Source organism: Pinus tabuliformis, chromosome 6 (assembly GCF_031772625.1).
Source record: "Pinus tabuliformis cultivar Carrire ecotype Pingquan chromosome 6, CPIR1, whole genome shotgun sequence".
Classification (NCBI taxonomy): domain Eukaryota; kingdom Viridiplantae; phylum Streptophyta; class Pinopsida; order Pinales; family Pinaceae; genus Pinus; species Pinus tabuliformis.
Window position 1 is genome coordinate 1,061,296,864 of NC_142292.1, and position 20,796 is coordinate 1,061,317,659.

Consider the following 20,796-nt stretch of genomic DNA (forward strand, 5'->3'; position numbering starts at 1 on the left):
AATTTACCTCCAAAACAATAAGTTTGCATGCCCCCAGCATAATAACGCAAATCGAGGTGCATGCCCCCAAGCTTCATTGCATTCAACACGGTGGTTGGAATGAAGGTTTACTTTCGTTATCTTTGAATTACTCGATTTGGATTTTTCGAGATTGTAATCAAAGATTCGATTTGGAAAGGGATTTGTTTAATTTTTTAACGAGGTTGACATAGTAAAAGAACTATCCTCACAATGCACCGTATTTACAGTATTTGATAGAAAATAAAAATCTGACGGATGATTAAGGTCACTGGAATAATCTTCTTGGTAATCCGGAAGATGGGAATGATGGTGGTAATCTTCCCATGGTGCCTCTCCTAACATCATTGACTGAATGATTCCTTTGTTTGTAGGATGTACATGCGACCAAGGATCTGAAGAGGTACCATATTCCTTAGACCTATCTATCCAAACACTCGATGAGCGTTGACTTGGGTTTGCCACCCAGGCCAAGAAAATTTATTGCTACAATATTTCTATTAGGGCGATGATCCATGCTGAAAAAATGTTCAGGAATCTTCTGAATCTAGAAGATATCATATTGCAGGTTCCCACCGTTGCCACTTCTGCCAGATTGTTTGGAGGTTGTAGGGCAAAAGTCCCCATCAATGTAGGGTCTTTTAGGAGGCCTACTCTGATATTTTGAAGCGAATGATTGCTTCCATGGATCATTGGAATGCTTCTCGTAACTTGTGAACTGTTGGGGAGAAATGTTTGTTGGTTGATGATTGTAATTCCTCCTTGAAAGGGAAATGCAATCTTTCTGAAGTATGTCGACACAACTGCAGCCATAGCATAAGTCCAGGCCTTCCCAGTAGGATGTTGTAATTGAGGTTTCCATCGATAACGTCAACATCAATTTCTAATGTTTTGCCTCCTAGTTCAACTCGCAAGTTACTTAAAATCCCGTATGGAGTGTATGATCGTCCATCAAATGCTTTTAATGTCGTTGAAGATCGTGACAAGGTTGGAGATACTAAAGATTTCCAGCAACTCATCGACATAATACATGTAGATGCCCCCTCATCAATAATTGTTCGATGAACAATTTTGTTGAGGGCTTTCACTTGAATGAGGAAAGCTAGTTGAGCTGGTAACTGATAGATCTTTGCCACTCCCTCTCTGATAGAGCAATGATGTACATTTGATGTCTTTATTTTCCTGAATGTTGGAAATAATACTGAGAGGGGGGGTGAATCAGTATTATCAAGTTCCTTTAATAAATCTTCCTTATTTATACTTTGAATTATTTTTGTATGTTAGTACCATAAAATAATGAGCATGAACAAGAAAAACAGATAGTCACACCAAAGAACACCAGATACAAGGTGGAAACCCAATGTGGGTGAAAACCACCTGCTGCAATATGTCTCTATCTTTTTCAAATCAGAAACTCCTTTTACAATAATTTTGTACTGGTGCAGTCCTTTATCAGTACGCAGGCTGCAACCTGTAGAGAGCTACAACTCTCTCTCGTTTTCCAGTCTCTCCTGGAAGGGAGCTACAACCCCCTACTTCTTTTCTTTCAAGGATCACTATAAATTTTCAAACTGAATCCATGAACATCAAATGATCATCAAGTACAAGAAAGTCACCCAGTCAACTGCAGTAACCAGATCAATAGTAACAGTAAACTAAACCCAGAACACCTTATCAACAGAGAAAAGTCAGTCAAATAAATGCCTTAATACAGATCCGCAGTTTTTTCTTTATCTGGCATGCGTTGCTACGCACTTCACCTTTTGCACCTCTGCGTATCCCCGCAGAGGGCCTTGAACTACATCGCGTATCCACGCACTGTTCCTTTGAATGTGCTGCGTACCTTCACTGTGCCCACGCACCCACTACTTCTATCGCGCCACGTACTTTCACTGTGCCTCTGCAGTCACTTCTTCTATCGCGCCGCGTACTTTCACTGTGTCCATGCACCTGCGGCTTCTGTTGCACAGCGTACCTCCGCGCTTCTACTTTCTCTTCACTGCGAACCACCGCACCTGGACTTCTGTCGCGCTGCGTACCCACGCACTGCGCCTTCTTCTGCTGTGCGTACCCCCCGCACTTGCACCGTTAATCACCTGCGAACCTCTGATTAGGGCCAAATTGGCAGTCCACTAGTGTGCCACAGATAGTCAGATGCCCAGATCTGATCATGCGCCCGAGAGATCACGCTTCATAGATTCACTTTCAACTTCACTTTTATATAGATCAAGCTTTTAAACCGATAACCCAATATTTCAGATCTTAAGATATTCAATTTTCAAAGATGCTTTAGCCAAGTGATCTCCTTCCCTAGTTATAGTCAAGCTCTTATTCACACCATGGGACAAAACCATCAATAACCAATACAAGGGATCCAAACCGGGGCTAAAATAGATCCTATACCATGGGCCAAAACCATAGGATCAAGAACGACGGGCTAAATACCACGGGCCAAAACATAAGAAGCCCCTTGTGAGTGCATTTCTCTTCCTTGAAGTAAGTGAACTGGGGGTCCGCACCTTCTGAACAGGTGACCTGCGGGTATGAACGCACTGCCTGGCCGGTGTACCTGCGGGTCCACACCTTTTGAACCATTCACCTGCGTACTTCTTAATTTCCAACATTTTGAGAGCCTGAACAGAGCATTGCCACTTGAGGGTGTTGCCATCAAGTACAACATCTGTAACATAGAGCCATACCTCATAATGCCAACAATCTCCCCCTTTGGACTTGATGGCAACCTCAAGATCCTCAACGTCATTCTCCCCCTTTGACATCAAGGGCAAAGGGTTATGCTCCCCCTAAGAACATGCTCCCCCTGACTATAAACTAGATCTGCGAAGAAGAACCATAATCCACCATAAATGACCATGAAAGAGATAGAGGCATATTGCAGCAATATTCAGACCAGCATCCATAATCTCTTTCTGTACTTCCTCCATAATGCCAACAATGCATTATATGCTCCCCCTGAACCTGTGCCATTCGATCTTCGACCAATCCGCAACCCAGCACATGTACGCATATACCCCAGATGAGCCTTGCGTACAACCAACAATCAGAAGAGATTCAACAACATGATGATGCATCAACAACCCCTAGCTTTTGCCTGAGGTATTCAAAGGTCTCCCTGGGCAATGGTTTGGTGAGTATATCAGCAACTTGTTCCTTAGAAGGAACATACTCCAACTTGACCTTTTGTTCAAGCACTTGTTCCCGGAGAAAGTGATGCTTGATTGGTATGTGCTCGGTCTTTGAATGCATGACTGGGTTCTTTGAAATGCTGATTGCACTTGTATTATCACATAAGATGGAGATAGGTGGTGTATAAGTGATTTGAAAATCCTGCAAGGTCTGCATCATCCAAAGGAGTTGAGTGCAGCAAGATGCAGCAGCAACATATTCCGCTTCAGCTGTAGACAAGGCAATCGAACTCTGTTTCTTGCTGAACCAAGATACTAATCTGGAACCCATAAAGAATGCACCACCACTTGTGCTCTTCCTGTCATCCACGCTTCCAGCCCAATCTGCATCTGTATAAGCATGAAGTGTGAGATCTGTATCTCTAGGATACCATAAGCCATAGTTTTGAGTTCCTTGAAGATATTTGAAGATTCTCTTTACTGCTTGAAGATGAGTTTCCTTTGGATTTGCCTGAAATCTTCCAACTATTCCTACTGCATGCATTATGTAGACTTCCAATCATAGATCTGTAGGTTGGTTGATGCACTGCTGCTGATTCATCATTTGTACTGAGGCTACATCCTGTGACCATGGGTGTACATACTGGTTTTGCATCTTCCATGCCATATTTCTTCAAAATCTGCTTGAGATACTTGGTTTGAGACAAAAAGATCCCTCCTTTTTGTTGGATTTGCAATCCAAGAAAATATGTCAGTTCTCCCAGCAAGGACATTTCGAATTCTTTCTGCATTACCAAGGCAAAGCTTTGACTCATAGCTTCTTCATTGCTGCCAAAAATAATGTCATCTACATACACAACAAGTATTAGCAATTTGTCGTTTTCAACTTTTATATAAAGATTGCTATCTGCTGATCCTTTTGAAAAACCTTGTTGATGAAGATATTTGTCCAAATGATAGTACCAAGCCCTTGGAGCTTGTTTGAGACCATAGAGAGCCTTTTTCAATCTGCATACAAGATTTGGATCATTTCCAAGAATGAAACCATCTGGCTGCTCAATGTATACTTCTTCTTCCAAGTCTCCATTCAGAAAGGCTGATTTCACGTCCATTTGAAATACTTTGAAGTTTTGAAAGCTTGAGAGAGCAAGGAACATTCGGATGGCCTCAAGTCTTGCAACAGGAGCAAAAGTTTCTTCAAAATCTATTCCTTCTTGCTGCGCATACCCTTTACAAACAAGTCTGGCCTTGTTTCTAATTACTTCTCCATTTTCATTCAATTTATTTTTGAAGACCCATTTTGTCCCTATAACATTCTTATCCTTTGGTCTAGGAACTAACTCCCAAGTGTTGTTCTTTTCGATTTGCTCAAGTTCTTCATCCATTGCTTTGACCCAACATTCATCTTTGCATGCCTCTTTCACATTTTGTGGTTCAGTGGAAGAGAGTAATGCCAAATAGCTTGAAGCTTCTGCAACTGTTCTTCTTGTTTGTACACCTGCTTCTTTCTGCCCCAAAATCTGAGATTCTGGATGATTCTTCTGAACATATCTGGATGGAGTCTTCTCTTCTATCCTTATCTGCTCCTCTGGTTCTTCTTGAGGTTCTTCTTCTTCATCATTCTGTCTTTGAGGGTAGTCTTCATCTTCTTCGATATCTTCATGATTTACTTGCCTAGGAATGTATCCCTTCTCATCAACCACTACATCAATGCTGTCAACAATTCTTCCAAGTCTTTTATTGTAGCACTTGTATGCTTTGCTGTGTGGAGAATAACCAAGAAGAATGCCTTCATCTGCTCTAGGTTCAAGTTTTCCAAGTTGCTCATCAGTATTCTTAATATAGCATTTGATCCCAAAGATTTTAAAGTGCTTTACCGAAGGAGTCTCACCATACCAGAGCTCATGAGGGGTTTGAGTGCTGTTCACCCAGACATTTGTTTTGTTGAGAATAAAAACCGCAGCATATGCTGCTTCACCCCAGAAAGTTGCGGGAGTTCCAGACTCATCAAGCATAGCACAAGCCATTTGTTGGACTGTTCTGTTCATTCTTTCCACCACTTCATTTTGCTGAGGAGTTCTAGCTGTAGAGAATTCTCTTCTTATCCCATGTTCTTCACAGAAATAGAAAAATTCATTTGAGGTAAACTCCCCACCTCTGTCAGATCTGAGGCACTTAATTTTGCATCCTGATTCATTTTCAACCAAGGCCTTAAAGGATTTGAATTTTTCGAATGCTTCATCTTTGTGCTTCATAAGGCCTAACCAGACAAACCTGGAGAAATCGTCAATGAATAATATCAAGTATTCTTCTCCTCGAGGTGTCCTTTTCCTGAATGGACCACATACATCTGTATGTACTAGCTCAAGAGGCATGCTAGCTGATCCTTCCTTCTCCGGAAAGTTAGTTCTGGTTTGCTTTCCAAACTGACATGATTTGCATATGGTGTTGTCTAGAATTTTGATATCTGGAAGACCGCGAACTGCTTGATATTTGCATGCTTTCCTTATTTGTGAAAAGCTTAGATGCCCCAACCTCCAGTGCCATAACCAATGTTCATCATCCTTGCTTAGATAGCATTGTTGTTGTCCTTCTTCAAATATGTATAGATTATTTGGAGTTCTTTCACCTTTGATCACTGTTTTACCTGTATCAAGATCACGAACAAGACATCCATTTGATCTAAATATCACCTCGGTTCCTTGATCACACATCTGGTTGACACTCAGAAGATTATGCTTCAATCCATCAACATACAAAACATTTCCAGCTTTGACCTTTTCTTTTAACTGAGCAGTGCCTTTTCCTTTTATAGCTGCAGGAGTATCATTTCCAAAAGAAACTTTCTTTCCCTTTTCTAAAGCAGAATATGATTCAAGTTTTTCTTTATCACCTGTCATATGCTTCGAACATCCACTGTCAATGTACCATATATTTTCCTGTCCCTCTGCATAAAATGCTATCCCACATCTTTCTGTTTGTGGTTCCTTTATTCTCCATGTTTTGGTGCTTGAGGCTTGTTCCTTTGTCTGCTGAAATCTGCTCCTGCATTCAGAATCTTCATGACCAAAGTTATTGCAAATAGAGCATTCAAATTCATTTTCAAGAGCTGAAAAGATGTTATAGGTCCTTTTTGTAATCCCAGCCATACTTCTTTGTTTTTGAGCTTCTCTAGTCATGATTGTTTTATATGCAACACATTGAGCTGCTTTGTGACCAAAGTTATGGCAAGAGAAACATTGTCCATTGAAGAAACTTCTGCGGTTATCAAATCTACCGGCCAAATGATTGTAATTTCTATTGTCATCCATTATTGAACCAAATTGAGAAGATTTTACCTGTGGCTGGTTGTAGCTTTTGTTCACCCTTAAGACGGATTGCCCCTGATAGTCTTTGTTTGCAATTCGTCCCTGCTTTACCTGGTGATCTCCATTGTGCTTTTGCTCATTCCTTCTTGCTGCATCAAGATAACTTCTTGAGGTGGATGCTTGAGAAGTTTCTCCGTTATAGCCCAGACCTGTCTTGTTTAGAGGAGAACGCTGTACATTGATGATCTCATCCAGAGTTTCAGATCCTTTGACAAACTTAAGATTAATAGCCTTTGTTTTCTCAATCTCTTTTCTAAGACCAACAATTTCACCTTCTAACGTTTCAAGATATTTTTCTTTTTCATCAATTTGAAGTTGTAGGGTATCAATAATCCTATTCTTTTCTTCTATACATGTCTTGAGTCTAGAAATTTCTTCATAAAAGCTATCCACATCTATAGCATCCATGTAATCATCATCTTCAAATGCCATTAAAAGTTTATAGTCATTACCTCGTTCATCTTCATCACTATTTGATAGACCATCACTATCTTCATGAGTGTAGTAGCTTTTCTTATTTGCATTCTGTTTCTTGTTCCATCTAGCAGGTTCCTTTCCTTTTTCAATCTTATCCTTATGAGGACATTTCGCAGTATAATGACCTACTCTTCCACAAGCAAAACATTTAAAAGGTAACTTACCTCTGAACCTTCCAGTACCCCGTTGAAGATTTCTGACAAAATTTGATTCTTCTTCTTCTTCTGGCACGTGACTTGCTTCATAGTAGTCTCCTTTGCCTGAAGCCTTGAAAGCAGCTTCTCTTCTGTCTGATGGACCTCCCTTTCTCATTTCATAAGCAGTTAGAATTCCGTGTAGCTGAGACATAGTAAGAGTTCGTAGATTTTCCTTTTCTTCTATTGCAGACACTTTAGATTCAAACTTGCGGGACAATGATCTTAGAACTTTTTCAACCACAATAGCCTCTTTTATTTCTTCACCCAAGTTTTTCATGCAATTAACAATCTCGTCTACCCGAAGGAAATAGTTAGCCACACTTTCATCATTATACATTGTGAGATTCTCATACTGAATCCTGAGGGTTTGAAGTTTAGCACGCTTTACCTGTTCATCTCCTTCGTAGCTCAAGACAATCTTGTCCCATATTTCTTTTGCGGATTTATATTGCATAACCTTCACGAATTCTGTTTGAGATAAGCATCCCAGTAGATTATTGACTGCTTTAGCATTTGTTTCATATTTCTTCTTTTCGGCCGGATCTGTAGGCGTAGCTGAAAGAAAAGTCTAGCCTGTATCTATGATATCCCAAACTTCTGTACCAAGAGATTGAAGATAGGCAGTAACTCTTACCTTCCAATAATTGAAGTTTGTCCCATCAAAAATTGGTGGCCTGATTGATGCTTCCCTTTCGTAGTTGCTCATGATGAGTGATCTTCCTTCAAGCGATCAAGCTTCTCTGAAGGACCTGCTCTAATACCAATTGTTGGAAATAATACTGAGAGGGGGGGGTGAATCAGTATTATCAAGTTCCTTTAATAAATCTTCCTTATTTATACTTTGAATTATTTTTGTATGTCAGTACCATAAAATAATGAGCATGAACAAGAAAAACAGATAGTCACACCAAAGAACACCAGATACAAGGTGGAAACCCAATGTCGGTGAAAACCACCTGCTGCAATATGTCTCTATCTTTTTCAAATCAAAAACTCCTTTTACAATAATTTTGTACTGGTGCAGTCCTTTACCAGTACGCAGGCTGTAACCTGCAGAGAGCTACAACTCTCTCTCGTTTTCCAGTCTCTCCTGGAAGGGAGCTACAACCCCCTACTTCTTTTCTTTCAAGGATCACTATAAATTTTCAAACTGAATCCATGAACATCAAATGATCATCAAGTACAAGAAAGTCACCCAGTCAACTGCAGTAACCAGATCAATAGTAACAGTAAACTAAACCCAGAACACCTTATCAACAGAGAAAAGTTAGTCAAATAAATGCCTTAATACAGATCCGTAGTTTTTTCTTTATCTAGCATGCGTTGCTACGCACTTCACCTTCTGCACCTCTGCGTATCCCCGCAGAGGGCCTTTAACTACACCGCGTATCCACGCACTGTTCCTTTGAATGTGCCGTGTACCTTCACTGTGCCCACGCACCCACTGCTTCTATCGCGCCGCGTACTTTCACTGTGCCTCCGCAGTCACTTCTTCTATTGTGCCGCGTACTTTCACTGTGTCCACGCACCTGCGGCTTCTGTCGCACAGCGTACCTCCGCGCTTCTACTTTCTCTTCACTGCAAACCACCGCACCTGGACTTCTGCCGCGCTGCGTACCCACGCACTGCGCCTTATTCTGTTGTGCGTACCCCCGCACTTGCACCGTTAATCACTTGCGAACCTCTGATTAGGGCCAAATTGGCAGTCCACTAGTGTGCCACAGATAGTCAGATGCCAGATCTGATCATGCGCCCGAGAGATCACTCTTCATAGATTCACTTTCAACTTCACTTTTATATAGATCAAGCTTTTAAACCGATAACCCAATATTTCAGATCTTAAGATATTCAATTTTCAAAAGGTGCTTTAGCCAAGTGATCTCCTTCCCTATTTATAGTCAAGCCCTTATTCACACCATGGGACAAAACCATCAATAACCAATACAAGGGATCCAAACCGGGGCTAAAATAGATCCTATACCACGGACCAAAACCATAGGATCAAGAACGGCGGGCTAAATACCATGGGCCAAAACATAAGAAGCCCCTCGTGAGCGCATTTCTCTGCCTTGAAGTAAGTGAATTGGGGGTCCACACCTTCTGAACGGGTGACCTGCGGGTATGAACGCACTGCCTAGCAGACGTACTTGTGGGTCCGCACCTTTTGAACCATTCACCTGCGTACTTCTTAATTTCCAACATTTTGAGAGCCTGAACAGAGCATTGCCACTTGAGGGTGACACTTGAGGGTGTTGCCATCAAGTACAACATCTGTAACATAGAGCCATACCTCATAATGCCAACATTGAATATATGTCACAGCCCAGATGGATGAAACTAGATCCAGGGTCTTCAATCTCGCTCGATCTTCACTCAAAGTACAATTCAATCCATGTGAGAGATGTTCTGGAGTCGAACATGGAAAGACACTGCCTGATTACTAGCCAATGATGTAAGCTGTTAACAGGCGCGAGAGGAATCACCGATAATGATGATGACCCTCAAGGTACTACAGTACAATTCACGTGGTGTGAATAAGGGACTTGGTGTCGAACACTATGCAAAATCTTTCGGTCGAAGGCCATTGATGTAAACCTGTCACCGGAAGTGAGAAACTTGCCATTGAGGCATGCAAGCTTCAAAGTACTGAAAGGGTTGTTCGATCAACTTCCTGGATAATGAGCTGATGTCGACAAGAAGTGATCCATCATAGGAGGGCCTTAGTGAATCCCACATCAATGACATGGAATGGAGCAAATGATTTTAATGGAGGTGAAAACGATCTGATGACATAAGGTTCAGGGTGGCGGTCATGAAAGAATGGAGCGTAAATGTATTGCAGTGGATGAGACATAGGTGAATTCTCTGAGCGACTTCTCTTGAACATATCAGCGACATTGACATGATGGATTGGTAGCGTTAACCCCAAATATGGATGGTGTGATGGACCAATGGTGATATGACCGGTGAATGGAACAACCCAACCCGACTCGGATGTGGAGTGAAAGTGTCATGTTCAAGAGCGACTTGCTACCAACAAGGTTTATTCAAGTTTTCTTCCCAATTTTTCCCCAGTCATTGCTGACCAGTACCTCTTTATTTTTGTCAAGCTTGAGGAGGATAACATATGCTTGTTCTATAATTTTCCCTTTGGGCAAACCCATCGCTATGCTTTAACGAGCCTAGTGATAGTGAAACTCGTTCTTGACTGTATGGAAAAGTTTGTCGCTATTCGGTTTTAACAAGTTTAATGACAAAGATAACTCGGTCCTTTTCAATTTTAGAGAGTCTGAAAAGGGATGTAAAGCAAACTCCAATAATCCTTTTTCGCCATATAGTCCCTTGAGTTCGAAAAAGTATAAACTAATAAAAAAGGGATGAATTTTCGGTAATTTTAAGGAGTCGAACAAAACAAGCGCTCGATCTTTTTGTGTAATAATCCCTCAGGTCCAAAAAGATTAAAATTTAAAGTAGGGATAGCACTTCCGGTCACTTTAACGAGTTGGAGAGGCCAATTGCTAGACAATCTTTTCATATTTTATGAGTCAGATGAAAAGAGCTTAAAGGAGACTCGTTTTTCGAGGAACGAGTGATAAATTCGAGTAGCAACTAGTTCCAGGTAAGGTTTGGAATTTTCCAATCACGACAGTGTCACAAGGATGGCTAACAGGATCACTCTTCGCATCTGTTCCTCAAAAAGGGTAAACAATCAAATGGAGGTGAATGAGCGGCCAAAACAGAGTGGAGGTGATGGTAAGAACACGACCAGGGCTCAAAAAGCTGATGATAATGCATTCATAATGGTTATTTACCGGAAATTGGTTCATTTTTTAATGAGCTTGAACTCTGGAGGAAACATTTGCTCATTGCTTAGGTTTAATTTTTAACGAGCTTGAACTTCACATAAAAACTGCTCGTGGCGGGTTTATTTTTTAACGAGCTTTAACCCTGCGGTAACGCTGCTCGTGGGTTGTCGAACTACTAGGTTGATCTTTATCCTTGCTGTTCGACAGCTGTGGATTCCCGTAATATTTATTCCTTGTCGTTATCAAAGCATCATTTTGCTGTTTTGAAACCGACAACATCAGCACTTGGGACGGGGAAGCATTATCACTAGCAACCAGATTTGTTCCTGGATTTGGAAACGGATCAGTTAATACCGCCGAGGTTTTCGAATTCTTGAAGAATTTTCTATGCTCAGCTTTATATGGACACTCTCTTGTCCAATGATCCTCATCACATATAAGACATGGATGATTTGGTTTCTTATCTCCAGAAGGGTTTGCAAAAGATTTTTCAGGTGATGTTCCTCCTGTTTCTTCTTCTTCCCTTTGTTTTTCTTCTTGCCTCGTGGTTGCTTGGTTTCTTTGCCTTTGTCAATTGAGACATCATTTACTTCCGAGGCGAGAATTTCTTCTTTTTCATTTTGACTAGAAATCTTACGGGCCTTTTTAGATGTAGCCTTTGTTGATTTCATGTCTGTCGTACCAATCACGCCATCGTCGGCATGAGAGTCATTGTTCGATTTAGGAGGAGGAGGAACGAAAAATTCCGGTCTGGGAGCGTCAGAGATTTTATCGTAGAGCGTGCCAGACTGAGTATAAATCATGTCTAAATATTGCGCACTAGCAATAACTTGTTTTTCAGTGACGACTCCTCCCTTTGCCACATCTTCTGTAATGGAAGGTAATAATGACTTAATAAATCATTCAGCTAAAAGATGATCAGGAACATATGTTTTTTCCATTCTACGATGACATCGCCACTCATGAATATGATCGGATATGTAAGTGGCCGTCATTTACTTGAAATTTGTAAGAAGTTCTATTCCCGTTTCGTACCTTATGGGTAACTGAAAATGGGTTAAAAAGGTTGTGGCTAGGGTACTGAAGTTATCAAACGAAGCTCTAGGTAATTCGATATACCATTTTGCTGCCGGACCAGTTAACATTCTCTGAAAAAGGCGAAGCCTAATTGAATCATCGTTTAGGGTGTTTGATCAACACCATAGATGAAAGGTCATCACATGATTCGACGGGTCTTCACCCGGATTTCCATTAAATTTAGGAATATCTGACGGAAGTTTATGTGGAATCGCTAGCCACCAAGGGGTGTAAGCAATTGGATCATTCGTTAGCCGATTTAGATCCGGTAACTCTAAAGTCGCCACGAAGGGTAACTATTGATTCAGGTTTGGTGAAGCATACCTAGGATAAGATGGAATTGCCTGAGCAGTTGGTCTTTGCATACCAGCATAATGCATTTGATGCTGGTAACTTTGGTAAGGTTGATGGGCATAACCATTATAGAATGGTTGATTTTGACCGTTTTGAATATACGACTGCCCATTATTTGCAAAGATTTGTTGCTCAGATCCTTAGTAAACTTGTTGGAATTGCAGTTGTTGATATTGCACCAGCCATGGTTGTGAAGCCATGTGCTATTGTCCAATACTAGCTGTTTGACCAAGATGAGGGGTAGTTGTACCCGTTTGGGCCTGTGTCATTCCACTAGTTGGCAATTTGTGGTTGAGTCGTACGGATAAGAGGTTGTTGCATTACAACCTGAGAAACCTGAGGTTGGCATATAACAGGCAATGCTTGTACCTGCGACACCGTCACAATAGCCAGTGTAGTTGGTATATTTGACATAGGTAAACATTGTTGCATCGAGTATACAACTCTTGGTTGTTGAGGCAGTATTGGAACCCAACCGCTAGATGTAATTCCAGCATAACCTGAATTTTGTTGTGAACTCTCGTATGGTTGTCCTCCCGGAGGAGACAATGAAAGGGTATATTTCCCCCCATATGACGGTAATCCGGTACTTAAAGGAATGGTTTGTCCTTAAGGACCGGACTGCCTAAATTGACACCATGAAGGATCAATTTGCTGAGACTCAACATAAGAGTTCCCATATATTATTCCGGATGAACAAACAGGAATTGACCATACTGTCGAAATAGCCCCTGAGTGGGCCCCATCTAGCGATTGAGAGCTAGTTGGGACAGATGGTATGCCGACGAACATTGTTGGAGTGACAACAGGAAGTTCTGTTGTTGCTATGTCGGATGACACAGTCCTAGATGTCGACGGTTGTTCAGACATTTCTAGTCTATCCAAAAGATTTCCTAGAGATTTTACAGGAGCTTCCGATAATGATATACTAATTTCTGATGAAGAAGGATATAGGGTGATCCTGACTCCAAATTGTGATGGAGTACTTGATGGAGGATCCTCCACAATCTCTTCTATAGCAATCAGACTAGGTGGAAGAGGAAGACCGTCAGGTCCGTAAAATATTTCTGGTGCCGAAGAAAGTATAGAATCTGCAGCGATAGATGTTTGGGGAATAACACCTTCCAAATTAGCTGTAGATGGAGCTGGTTCAGTAATACAAGTGTTTACCTTCACACTAGGATCATCTCTACTGTCCTTTGGTGGTTGCAGAACTTCTTCTGTAAAGGCAGGGATACTAGAAATGTTTGGAGTAACCGGAGTCTCCGATGGTGTTGGAACACTTGTTTTAAATTTACCAGGGGATTTGGAACCGGCTAAACGAGTTCGCTTCGTCCATAACAGTTTTGATTCTGGAGACAAAGACGGTTGACTCGTAAGCCTCCGTGAATGACGGGGTTTCAATTGAATTTCTTCCACGATTGCGGATTACTTGACCAACTAAAATCAAGGGGAAAGATGTTTTCGAATTAAATGAATTTTAGATGCTTTGACACAACTTGTTTTTTCATTTTTTAAGAGTCGAGAAAAAACAAAAGATGACTCTAGTCGCCTTCGATTTTTAATGAGCTTGAAGTGAAAAGTGCTCAGATGGACCTTTTCCTTTAAGGAGTCTGAAAAGGAATGAAAGAGACTACTCTGGAAATCTAGATAGAGGGATTACCAAACCAATCGCAAAATTGCAGAATACTTTTTACGGTACGACAGTCAATCTTCGCGAATGATGTGTTCAACGCATTGCGATCGATAGGGTGGTAGACACAGCTTCCTATGGATAAAGGATAAAGCCTATTGTGGTCTCCCAATATATACTCGACGGTACGTGGGAGCACAAGTCCGTACTAGCACTTATCATCTCAAAGTGGAGGAATCACCCAACCAACAACAAAAACAACAGTTACCAGGCTTTATGACGCCATAATATGTCTCTAGCCTAGACTTCTAAATGTTGTGCGTTAGGTTCCGAAGCGTTTTTAGATTCATTAAATTTATTTTATAGTTGATCTTGCTTAAGAAATTTTCCTTTCAGGTTCACCGCGTGATGTAGATATACAATTCCTAAAATGCAATCTAAGATGATAAACAATCGTTTAATCTTCTTTTTGCAATGAAAATCCTAGCTACTAAAGAAAGAGAGATGATATTCTTTCAACATAGAGCAGAGAGCACACACTACATGCACTGTCCTAAATCAAACCAACAAACAGTCTAACTGCAAATGCACATGCATGTATTTGTTTTCAGCCTTCTTAATGTGTGAATGATAAAAAGAAAGCTAAGCGCAAATCTAAATTATTTTTCAAAGTGACATTACTAACAAGTTTCTTTTCAAGACAAAATGAAGACAATGACGACACTTTGCGATTTGGAATTGAAAACTTGCTTTCGACACTTGAAAAACTACTAATTCAAATCAAATACAAGAGTAACAGTGTAATTGACTATCAATAACAATCTGATTCTCTTCTATGACTAAAAACGACACTTGCGACACTTCCAGATCGAGAAACGACAGTTCAATTACGCTACTTCTTTGTAAAAGAGAATTGAAAATGGCTCACAATACATAAAAACATTTACAGTTCTTTGCACAATGGAGGCAGAATAATGGCAAGGAAGGGGGTTTCCAACAGAGGTACACTGACTACAGACAACAAAACTCCTGAGTAGAGCTGAAAAGAGTGAAAAAACCAAAGTCTGGAGGCAAAATTATCCCTTTCTGATCAGTGCACCTGTTACACAGGGATTCCAGTATGCATCCCACCTACAGCACATGGGAAGTGCGATGCATACTGATATCCTTGAAGATAGGGTGCGATGGTACAGTGCGAGACTTTTGATCCAGTTCTTGATCATAGTTTGCAGCACAGTTTAGGGATTTAGGCCGAGCAAGTGATAATCAGTAATAAAATCACAGGGGTAGATCTAAGGAGGTTACTAGAGCCACCACAAGGGCAATTAGAGAGTTTGTAATCGATTGCTTAGTTCATAAACAAAACCCGGAGATAGACTAAAGCAACATTGATCTACTTTTCACTTGCATAGAAAATGCAGTTCGAAGGCTAGCTGGTTTGACTTTAGGCTCCGTCTGTAAGTTTATAAAGCAAACAAATATAGACAAACAAACAATCTATTCGTTCCCTAGTGGAGTCACCATTTTGTTATCGGGAAATCTAGTGTCTATGCAGAGCTGCTAGTCCCACTAAGGCTGGTAGCTACCTTAGAAACAAACAAACTAAAACCACTTTCATTTTCCTTTATGAGAAGTAGATAATAGGGGAAAAAAGGAGACCAACCTCTGTCTTGTGCTTGGTTCCTTGCTTGATTCCTCTCCCTTTTGATAGGTCTTTTCCACTCACTTCCTCGTTTACCCAGCTTCAAAGATCACCTGTGGAATCAAAGCAGCATAACACTATACAAGAACAGAGATCTACTATCATAAACAATATAGGACCAGATATATATTGACCACACAAATGCATATATCATCAATCATACAAGAATGTGGAGGAAAAACAGGGAGAGTTGGCCTCTCAGCCATCTCAAACAGCCCCAATAGTTACAACTGCTCCTCCTCAACAACAACATCAGTCCCTCCCATTGCCCAGCATCAACAGCAGGTACATCAGTCACAGATACTTCAGCAGCAGCAACAACAACAATACCAGATACCAGCATGAGCATGGAAAATATGATGAAGGAAATAAAAGAATTAGAACTCCAAATGGCAGAGCTAAAGGAAGCCAAAGAAAAACTGGCCAAGTTAGAGGTAAGCTATGATAAATCTAAAATAACTATGTCTAAAAAAACAAGAGAGGTAAAGGCCTTGGAAAATAAGGTAAAATCCTTGGAGAAAGATCTTACTCTTCATAAACCTCTATCAGAAATCAAAACAATTTTGTGGACTAAAATTGGCCATTCCATCACTGATCAATGGAGATCAATACAGACTATCCATGAGAAAATTGAATTAATAGAAATAGCCCAAGTGGAGATTCAAAAGGCTAGAGCATTATTGAGAAACATGCCTGAACAGGAAAATAGACTAATTCATTTTTTGAATACTCATACCAGAGAACAACTAGCAACTTTAGATATCAGGGACAGAAAATGTACCATTTTGACAGTTAAAAAGGTGCTGACTATGAAGAATTTTATACAAAATCTGTAGAGAAAGTGTCAAGAAATGCAGATAGAAATAAATGCTTTTACAGAAAAATTTACAGCCTTGCAGCAAAAGGGTTTACCCAGTTTGTTAACCAGCAATCAGAGGCCGTTGACACATGAACAATATGCTCACAGGGTGAATACATATGTTGCAAATTAGATCACAACATCATAAAGCACTTCAGAGGACATAGTACCTCCCTCTGGACAGAGCTTATATGAAAAATTAGAAAATCTGTTCTATATTGAGCATGAAATAACACATCTTTTTGAAGTACAACCCAATTTCTACAGGTATACTAAAGCTGATGAAATATTGATAAAACTACAAAGACACCAGTTGCCAACAGACCAATGGTGGCAGAGCATGTTAGAGATTTTACCTATGTAGTTTTAGTTCTCTTTTTGATCATCTGCATTGAATCAAATTCAATGCACGTGCCACCTATCATAAAAATGAAAACAACGAGGAAGGAATTCAGTCCAAAATGCATTAAAGCGGAATCAGGGACAGATGAAAGGGTCGGGACAACAACACAGGAACGCATAATAGAGAGATAGCTACCAACCGACTTGTTGAGTTAAAAAGTCAAATATATCAGACCACCTAAGGCAGCCAGTACAACGGAAGTTACTCCTACATTCATTGCACTCTGTTTTTAATGTCATTTACTTCCTTTGAAGAAGTAGATGGATAAATTTATTGCTTGATATTTTCTCTATGAGATATTTTGTAAACTCTTTTTGTACAAATACCTCCCCAATCCAAGTGTTAGGGGTTGGTGAATATCATTCTGGACCTGCGCTGTAAATTTGAGAGCTCTTCTGAATAAAGATTGTAGGAATGCTATGCTGATAAATTTTCTGGTTATGGAATTAATGGCAGAAGCCCATGTTACAGAATTCTTGGATTATCTCATGGATCAATAAGTCTTTTCTAACTCATGTTTTATTGTTTCTATGTTTTATATATCATCTGATTATCATGTTCCAAATTGCAGGAAAAAAGAATAGCCCATAATTTACTTTACTGTACTCTGTGTCCAATTCCTGTCAATTTTTATGTTTTCTTCAGGACTAGCATAGACAGGAATTCTTAATTGCTCCTGCCTCCCTGGTTCTTACACTCTGAATATAATTAAGGAATTCTTAGCTGCTCCTTGGTAGTATTTACTCACTTTCCCTCTGTTAGCATAATGAAAGATCCTTAATTGCCTTTCATGCCCTGACTCCATTTCGTCTTATTCCAGCTAGAAAATTGTTCCATGGTTAATCATGTTGCTCTGTAGCTCCTCCTTTTGTCAAAGAAACCATACCCAGAAGTTTATTTTCATTGACTCCATTAACCCAATGATCTGAACTTCTCATACTTTGCAGCCCTGTTCTATTGAATGTCATCATCCAAACATCAAACAACTATCTGCACTTCATAACTAGCCTAACATATAGCTAAACAAAGCTAAATCACAAAGAGAGAGCCCTCTCTGATTGCAAATTGGCTAGAACCTGCAGCTAAAAGATTGGTTAGTGGTTACCTCGGCCGTATTCCCTTTTGCACTGCTTTTGGGGAACAACCTGAGTGATAACAGTTGGTAGGCTCCTCTCTTGTTTCAATGCGGGATAGATGGTCTGGCACTGCATTCAATCACCCTAGCTTCACAATTACTTCGAAATCATACTCTTGAAACAACAACAACCATCTGCATATTCCCCCCCCCCCAACACAAGCATGTTGACTAGGTATTTTAATGCAGAATGGTATGTATACATCTCAAAGTGTCGGCCTAGCAGGTAATGTCTAAACATCTGGAGTGCATACACCATAGCCAATCCTTCATGCTTTGTCACTGAATAATTCTTTTCAACCTTAGACAACTTCCTGCTTTCAAACTCTATCGGGTGATCCAATTCTCCTTCACTAGCCTGTGTTAGCACTGCTCCCAACGCAATACATGAAGCATCCACACGCACATGAAATTCCTTCTTCCAATCCTGGAAGAATAGGATTGGCATGGTGACCATTTTCTCCTTCAATACATCTAGACTCCACTGACATTACTCATCCCAACAGAATGTAGTGTCTTTCTTTAGTATCTTTTCCATCGATGCGGTAATCTGGGCATAACTCTTGATTAACTTTCGATAGTATCCAGTATGACCTAGTGTTGTGCGCAACTATTTAACACTTCTTGGTGCCTACAAATTAATTCTAACCGTGATCTTAGGAGGTTCCACCATTACTCCTTCTCTGCAGACCACATGACCCAGCAAGATTCTGAAAGGGACACAAAATAAGCACTTCTTCAGGTTTAGCATGATCTGGTACCTCCGGCACGTGTCCAACATTAAGCGCAAACTAGCTACATGGAACTTTACTAGTCCAAACACTGTCCAAACATCGAAATATGCCTCCAAAAACTTGTGAATGAACTCCTTGAATGCTGCAATGACTACATGCAAGAAGCTTTCTGACACATTTTTTAGTCGAAAAGGCATTACGTATACTGAAAGCATCCCCACTCAGTCACGAATGTAGTCTTACTCCTGTCTTCTAGCATGATCTTTATCTAATGGTAGCTAGAGAACCCATTAGTGAATGGATATTCTTCTTTCCCTCCAACGTTATCCAATACCTCATCTGTGAATGAAGTTGGGAAAGGATCATGAACGCAAGCATCGTTCAACTTCCTGAGATCTACATAAATCCTTATTTCATCCTTTTGTTTCTTTTCCTAAACTACCATTGGACTCACCTAATCAGATTCCTCCATTGGTTTAATAATACCTGTTTCCAACATCTTGTCCAATTCCAAGCAGACGTTTTCCTTGTACTTAGGATTAAGGCAATATGGCCTCTTCTTAAAGGGCTTTGCGTCTGGTTTCAAAGCTATTTTCATCACTCCCAAATCGCCTATGATTCCTTTTAAGTCTGAAAACTTTGTGGGAAACAAATCCTGATATTCACGGAGCAACTCAACGACCTTATCCATTATAACATTATCCCATTAGTCCCCTATCTTTGTAAACTTTGGCTCCGCCTTTGTGCCAATGTTCACTTGTCTAGTATTCAGTGGTGCAGTGATATCTGGATTCTCTATCTGTAGTCCTCCAACTTCACGGTGGCCTTCTGCCTCTAGGATATTAATGTTCCATGGATCCTTGTCTTCTTCTTCAGTAGTCACATTGTAGCACTCTAGCACATGGCGCAACTTGGTGGTCCATTCTGGTTGAATCAGATCCAAGGGATCCTGCAGTATTCTAAAGATCGCTGCCTTGACCTCCTGCAATGCTTCATTGATGCATTCTAATCCATTCTCAAAGATGAATGTCATAAAAAATCCGTGTCTCAAAACGTCCCACTCTTCAGTGCAATGGAGGAGGTCTATTTCCAGGTACCAATCCATTGGTATTACATCCAAAGTATCACAAAATAAATGTACCCACTCAGGTTGTGGCTCCGCTCCATAAACGTTAGTCCATTTAGCTAAATGATTGCGTGGATCACTCCTTCCATCATATCTCTCTATCAGTTTCACTTTTGGGTGACCAAACCGCAGCCTCATCATTCTCCTGTATTCACACCATTCATCAAAATTGTCTTTATGCATAACCCACCACCTTGCGGCCATAGTGCAGAGTGCCGAATCCAAGGCTTGGAAGTGATTCTTCTCCAGTACTTCCCTTTCAAATGCATCCACAAATTTATCTATGTCAGTTAGACCATCATAATAAGGAAAACTCCTTACCTCTAATGATACATAGCGCAATGATTTAGTCATCATGTTACAGTTCAACGTAGATACTTCATGCAACCTATTCTACTAGTGTTCCAACTCCTCATCTGAATCTGATGTACAGGAAATTTCATGGTCCTATGCAATGCGTCCATCTATTGTCAGATTCACCCAATATCGGTCTTGCGTTGTTATTTTATAGATCTGGTCCATATCATCGTCGCCTTCTTCATAATCACGGACCAGTTCAGTATAGCGCGGTCCTTCTGCAGGGTCCAAAGGTACTACCACGTGGAGTGATTTCCTCTCAAATGACATGGCCCGCTTCTTCAGATTGATCACCCCATTCATGTCAATAGCCTAATCGATCCCAAGGAGCGTGAGGTATGGATTACTGTCATCCACAATCTCTATCACTTGAAAATTGGCCAATGCGCTCATGCCTTCAATGTAAA